This window comes from Zeugodacus cucurbitae, chromosome 5, assembly GCF_028554725.1.
Source record: "Zeugodacus cucurbitae isolate PBARC_wt_2022May chromosome 5, idZeuCucr1.2, whole genome shotgun sequence".
In the NCBI taxonomy this organism is placed as follows: domain Eukaryota; kingdom Metazoa; phylum Arthropoda; class Insecta; order Diptera; family Tephritidae; genus Zeugodacus; species Zeugodacus cucurbitae.
In genome coordinates, this window is record NC_071670.1 from 26956629 (window position 1) to 26963513 (window position 6885).

Consider the following 6885-nt stretch of genomic DNA (forward strand, 5'->3'; position numbering starts at 1 on the left):
AGGCCCCATATATCGAACAATATGTGGGTCAAATTGTGTATTATATAATATAAATAAAGTTAAATAAATAAATTGCGAGAGTATAAAATGTTCGGTTACAACCGAACTTAGCCCTTCCTTACTTGTTTTATTTTAAAAGTTTTGATTGAGTTTTGGGGTGACACCTTCAAAATCCGCCCCGTGTGTCACCTATGCTAGCTACGCCACTGGTCGTGCCTAAAAGGTTTAAACTTCGTGTTTGCCGGTGATGAACGTTAACAGTTCGTAGTAGTGTTTCGATGTGCATTATGTCTATTATATTCCTCATATGAGACTGGGGAAAAAGGTTTGTGAGGTTTTTCGTGTCTTCGTTCATTATTGAATACATCGTCAAGTTGGTGTAGTGCTCCCACACGACTGCGTCGCCGTCTAGTGTAATTGGCTTTCGTATAGTCCGATAAAGTTGTCGACGAAAGGAATACTATTGAGATAAATCTGCTATTAAAGAGTGACATTAATTGTATTAATGTGCTAGGGTGGTCGAAGATTGTCCTAATGTACCCTCCTACCCTTTATAAGAACGGTGGTGCCTAGGTCCTGTCCGACTAAGTCTTCTGCATAAAGTGTGCTAAGTTTATTGCCTAGCCTTCGGTTAACCTTTACTAAGACCTTGTCGCCAGCGTTATATGTCATATTCTGACGACCGCAGATATGAAAGGTCATTGGTCTGTACCTTTTCTATGCGATTTCGAATTGATTCCGTAATATTGCTTGAGCCAGAATAAAGGATATCTATTGGTATTTTGTTGGTAGTTGAATGAATTGACTTATTGTATTCAATAGTGGCTAATAAAATCAAATCAACAGTGTCATTCAGATTCATATTTTCTTGTGCTGCTCTATGAGCTCGGTTGTACTCGGCAACTATTATTTCGGTTTGGTCACCTTCGTTGTAGGTATCTGTAACCATTTTTTCTGTGTGACGGAATTTTACGTTGGGGTGGTGTTCAGCCAGCTGCTGGTGTAAAGTGTAATGTCTTGGACGTTTTTCGAGGTGGGTCCTATATTGGTAAGTTCCTCCCCTCGGTTTGAATTCTTATTAAGATAAAGTTTAATAGGGACTCACCTCTTGAATTGATATCGTGGCTTCCCCAAACCATGTGGTGAGAGTTAGCGTCAGCGCCAACTATCAGCGTCTGCTTCCTTCTGCTGGCGGCTGCCAGCCAGAGTTCTGCAGTCGGTACCTCGCCGTCATGTGGCAGGTAACAGGATGCAAGGAGTATGAGCCTTGCAATCCTTTATCGCCACCACCGTCAGGTCATCTGTGAAGAGATTTAAGTTAGCATGGGAATACAGCTTTTTGTTTACCAGTATCGCCGTTCTTACCTTGTTAGTAACGCTCGGGGTATAAGTTGTGTAGTTTGGTTACTTTAGTTCAGCGACCACGTTACCCCGCCCTTCTCTAGACTGAGAAGGAGTTCGGCAGAGGCGATCTTACTTTTGTGGAGGTTCACCTGAAGTACTGTCAGCTCCTGGTTTATTAACCTCAGAATGCTGAGCAGGTGACTCCTCCACCTCCTGCAAGACTAGTGAAGTCGCCATTATCTCTTCAATTCCGAGATCTTTCTCAACTTCACCTTACCATCTTTAACTTGAAATTTATTTCTGGTGTTTTTGATCACTGAAATAAGGTATTTATAGTAGGTTTCAACATAATCTTTATATGGGACGTAGGGGTGGTTATAAAACGATTTAATCCATTTTCATGCAGTATAATAAACGCCTAAAGGAAATGGCCCCAGAAAAATTCTTGTAACATAGGCTATATTAATTGCTAGAATCTCAACTTTCTTGAAATAGTTAGAATCTTAATCTGAAACTGAAAATCGTCTTGCAAGTCATTATCTTCGAATCGCAATCGCATGTATCGCGAAGCCGGTCTGCTAGTTTCTAATCAATTAAAAAATATTTAATAGTTAAATGTTAATAAAATTAATTTGCTGCTACTGTTGCTTTGCTAAGTTCGTTCTGGAAGCCTCCTCATTTACATGCTGTAAGACTCAGTTTGTGAGACTTTGCAATTTTGGATATTTCCTTTACTACTGAATCCACGCTAAGGTCAGCAGAGCTAACGTACTAAGAAGCATTAACTATACTTTGTAGTACTTTATTTTGGAAGCGTTGAATGGAAACTTAATGAGGGGCGAGGCCACGCTCACTTACACAAACATATTCCATCCAAATATGCCCCTCCCTAGTATGATTCTTTCTACGAAATTTTGCTTTCACAACTTTATTTATGGCTTAGTTATAGCACTTTATAGGATTTCACTTATCACAATTTTATGGGCATGGTAGTGGTCCGATTTCCATTTACAATACCAACCCTTCGTATGGTTCAAATTCAAAAGAAATGTGCAAATTGAAAAAATATTAAATATATATATACTTGACAAGCTGGCCGACAGGGGTAATGCTCGAAAATTTTACGAAAAGATCCGGCAACTAACTGAAGGTTTCAAGACCGGAGCACACTCCTGTAGGACCCCCAGAGGTGATCTAGTTATTGATGACCAGAGTATACTGAGTTTGTGGAGGGAACACTTCTCCAGCCTGCTGAATGGCAGTGAAAGTACAACAACAAGAAATGGCGAACCCGATTCCCCAATCGACGACGATGGAGCAGATGTTCCATTGCCCGACCGTGAAGAAATTCGAATAGCAATTACCCGCTTGAAGAACAATAAGGCGGCGGGGGCCGATGGATTACCGGCCGAGCTATTCAAATACGGCGGCGAAGAGCTGATAAGGTGCTTGCATCAGCTTCTTTGCAGAATATGGTCGGAAGAAAGCATGCCTGACGATTGGAATCTCAGTGTACTCTGCCCAATACACAAAAAGGGAGACCCCACAATTTGCGCCAATTACCGTGGGATAAGCCTCCTCAACATCGCGTATAAGGTTCTGCCGAACGTATTGTGTGAAAGACTAAAGCCCACCGTCAACAAACTGATTGGACCTTATCAGTGTGGCTTTAGACCTGGAAAATCAACAACCGACCAGATATTCACCATGCGCCAAATCTTGGAAAAGACCCGTGAAAATAGGATCGACACACATCACCTTTTTGTCGATTTTAAAGCTGCTTTCGACAGTACGAAAAGGAGTTGCCTTTATGCCGCAATGTCTGAATTTGGTATACCCGCAAAACTAATACGGCTGTGTAAGCTGACGTTGAGCAACACCAAAAGCTCCGTCAGGATCGGGAAGGACCTTTCCAAGCCGTTCGATACCAGACGAGGTTTCAGACAAGGTGACTCACTATCGTGCGACTTCTTTAACTTGATGCTGGAAAAAATTATAAGAGCTGCAGAGCTAAATAGAGAAGGTACAATCTTCTACAAGAGTGTACAGCTACTGGCGTACGCCGATGATATCGATATCATTGGAAACAACACCCGCGCCGTTAGTTCTGCTTTTTCCAGACTGGATAAGGAAGCGAAGCGTATGGGTCTGGAGGTGAACGAAGACAAGACGAAATATCTCCTGTCATCAAGCAAACAGTCGGCGCATTCGCGTCTTGGCTCCCACGTCACTGTTGACAGTCATTACTTTGAAGTTGTAGATAATTTCGTCTACCTGGGAACCAGTATTAACAGCAATAACAATGTCAGCCTGGAAATCCAACGCAGAATCACTCTTGCCAACAGGTGCTACTATGGACTAAGTAGGCAATTGAAAAGTAAAGTCCTCTCTCGACGAACAAAAACCAAACTCTACAAGTCTCTCATCATTCCCGTCCTACTTTACGGTGCAGAAGCGTAGACGATGTCAATATCCGATGAGACGGCACTAGGAGTTTTCGAGAGAAAGGTTTTGCGGATTTATGGTCCCTTAAACATTGGCAAGGGCGAATACCGCAGACAATGGAACGATGAGCTGATGTGCAATTCGACGACATAGACATAGTCCAGCGAATAAAAAGACAGTGGCTACGCTGGCTAGGTCATGTTGTTCGAATGGATGAAAGTGCTCCAGCTCTGAAAGTATTCGATGCAGTACCCGCTGGTGGAAGCCGAGGAAGAGGTAGACCTCCACTCCGATGGAAGGACCAGGTGGAGAGGGACCTGGCTTCGCTTGGTATAACCAATTGGCGCCAAACTGCCAGAAGGAGGGATACGTGGCGCGCTGTTTTGGACTCGGCTATAACCGCGTAAGCGGTGTCTACGCCAGTCAAGAAGAAGAAGATATATACTCTGCAGAGCGCCAGGGAAAAAATAAGCCAAGGAGGGAGAATCTGTCTGTCCTTTTATGTAGCAATTTAAGTGGCACAAAAAGGCTAAGAGCAGCAAAGAAGAACAATATGAATTTTGTTAAAGTTATTGTATTGATTGAAATGTAGGGAGGAGTCATAAAATATAATCTTTATTCCATTCAACCGAACAACGATTAATAAAGTTATAGAATAACGAGATTTTGCCTTTTAAGAATATTACATCTTTAAGGCAACATTTGAATTGTTCTGGTGTTTTTTTTTTAATAAATAATTTAACGAAGCAATTTATTAAACTGCAATTTACGGATATTTAAGTAATTTTTATTGAAAAACATACCTCTAAGTGAATTAACGAAAAAATCGATGTAACGACAGGCCTGACAATTGATAGGCGTGTTTTATTTGACCACCACAAGCTAATAGCTAAATCATGGACAAATAAAACGGATTTAGCTTATTTCATATCTTCGCTTAAAAATGAATTGTGTTGGCAATGCGGTCCCGAACTCTCAGCTGAAATGTAATTTATTTGAAAAAAAAGTTGAATTTATAAATCAAATTTCCTTTTGTTTACCGCTTTTCTATAATATTCTGATTTTTAAGGAATCTACAAGCATTATTCGATCCGGGATGGTCAAAATAGATATGGATAAAGTTCGATAGAATTTAAAATTTTTGTTTGTTTACATTTTTATATGTCAAAATGGGGTTTCTCGCTATTGCCAACTACTTTTTTATGGAAAGAACCAAACTATTGTGAATGAAAAAAAGTGATGAACTGGCAATGCCTCTGGTTCAATATACAAGCTATGATAGCTTATGACAAGCCAACATAATTATGTTGGCTAAGTCTTCCATACAAAATAAGCTAATAGCTTAATTTGCTGGTCAAATAAAACACGCCAAATGTGTTCCTTATTTCGGAAAAGTACTCATACATAATCATACTCGTGCACTGCCTTATCCACAATTTCTCCCCACCCTGTGCAATCATTAGGCAATAAAAGATAATAACCACACTAACCACTCATGTTATGCCATTTCCGTCGAATAATGTCGAATAATGTAACACCCTGTTCGAACGAGAAGGCACCTTGTGGAATAATAATTATATTTTCTTTGGTATTACTATGTAGTTTTACAGGGTGTTATATCCACTTTTTACTAAATGGTCAACACAGCGGAAATAAATATGAAGAAAAAAATTAACTAAAAATCAACTCTTTAGAAACCGTACCATTTTAACCGTCCATTCAATCATCCTTTTTGAACTTGGCAGTACAAAACAAAAAAAAACAGTCCTAGTTTGAATAAATTTTCCATTGACAAAGTGACAAAGTGTTATTCAGTATTATGATTTTTAATGCCCGGTTTCACAGTTCGTACTTAAGTTGTGCCCAAATAAAATCTTAGCTATGCATTGTAGTTGACTGAGTAGTCATTTGTGTTTCACAGTCGATGCTAATTTTATATAAAATTCTATTATGATATATGGCAGCACAATGAAAAACATTTGTTTACAAATACCATCTGACAAATTGAAATTATTGTTGATGAAAATGAAAAATAACTTTGCGACGAATAAATTTAGAATCTGGGAAATGGATGGAAACAATAAAAAGACACCGAATTTTTTTGACAAATAAGTCAATATTCAAAACAAAAATCAGCTGTTACTTAAGCACTGCTTAAGTCTCCCATTTTCAGTACTTAAGCAGAACTGAAGTATGAACTGTAAAACGCAATATTTCTGTTTCATCTTAAGCACAACCTAAGCACTGACTGTGAAACTGGGCAAAAATCAGCTGTTGCCTAAGCACTGCTTAAGTCTCCCATTTTCAGTATTTAAGCAGAACTTTTTCTTTAATATTCCTGTTTTATCTTAGGCACAACCTAAGCACTAACTGTGAAACCGGGCATAAATGTGCCAGTTAGATCTTGCAGTTAGGATTGCATAAAACGGAATTAAATTCGGGTTGAAGTTTCTATCATTTGAAGTTTATATAAATCAAAGGTGTTGAAAAAGAATTTTCAAAATGTCAAGATGATTATCGGTAAGTGCTGGCCACACTTGAGCAAAATGAGAAATGCCTCGAAGAAACAGCTAGGGATGCAAACATCGTGATGTGGTCGATGTATCGATGTTTCTTCAAAAACCATCGGAAAACATCGGCCATTAAAACATCGATCTATCGAAACATCGATATATTTTGAACTTTTATAACGTATTTTAATAGTTAGTTTAAATAGTTAATTTCCGAAGCAGAAGCATACATAAATGAAATATAGTGGTTAGTACGTCTTAAGTTTATACATTTTATTTTACTTAGCTTTATCTGTCTGTTAAAACTTTTTCGCAATAAATAACAGAGATTAGAAACAACATCTCGGAAAATTGCTTCACTGGCGTTTTTCTCCATGCTTTTCATGTCAACCCACATTCTGATTGATAAGTGTAACAGTTGGTCCAAGCTGGGAGTAGACAACGCCAGAATTAAATTCTCAGAACAGATTATAAATTTAACCGCAGTATTCTGCTCACATTCCTCTAACGAATTCTCCGTATTTTACATTAAAACGAATTCCAATGTGTCAAAGCGCTTCCAAACAGAGGATTTCGGGTTAATACC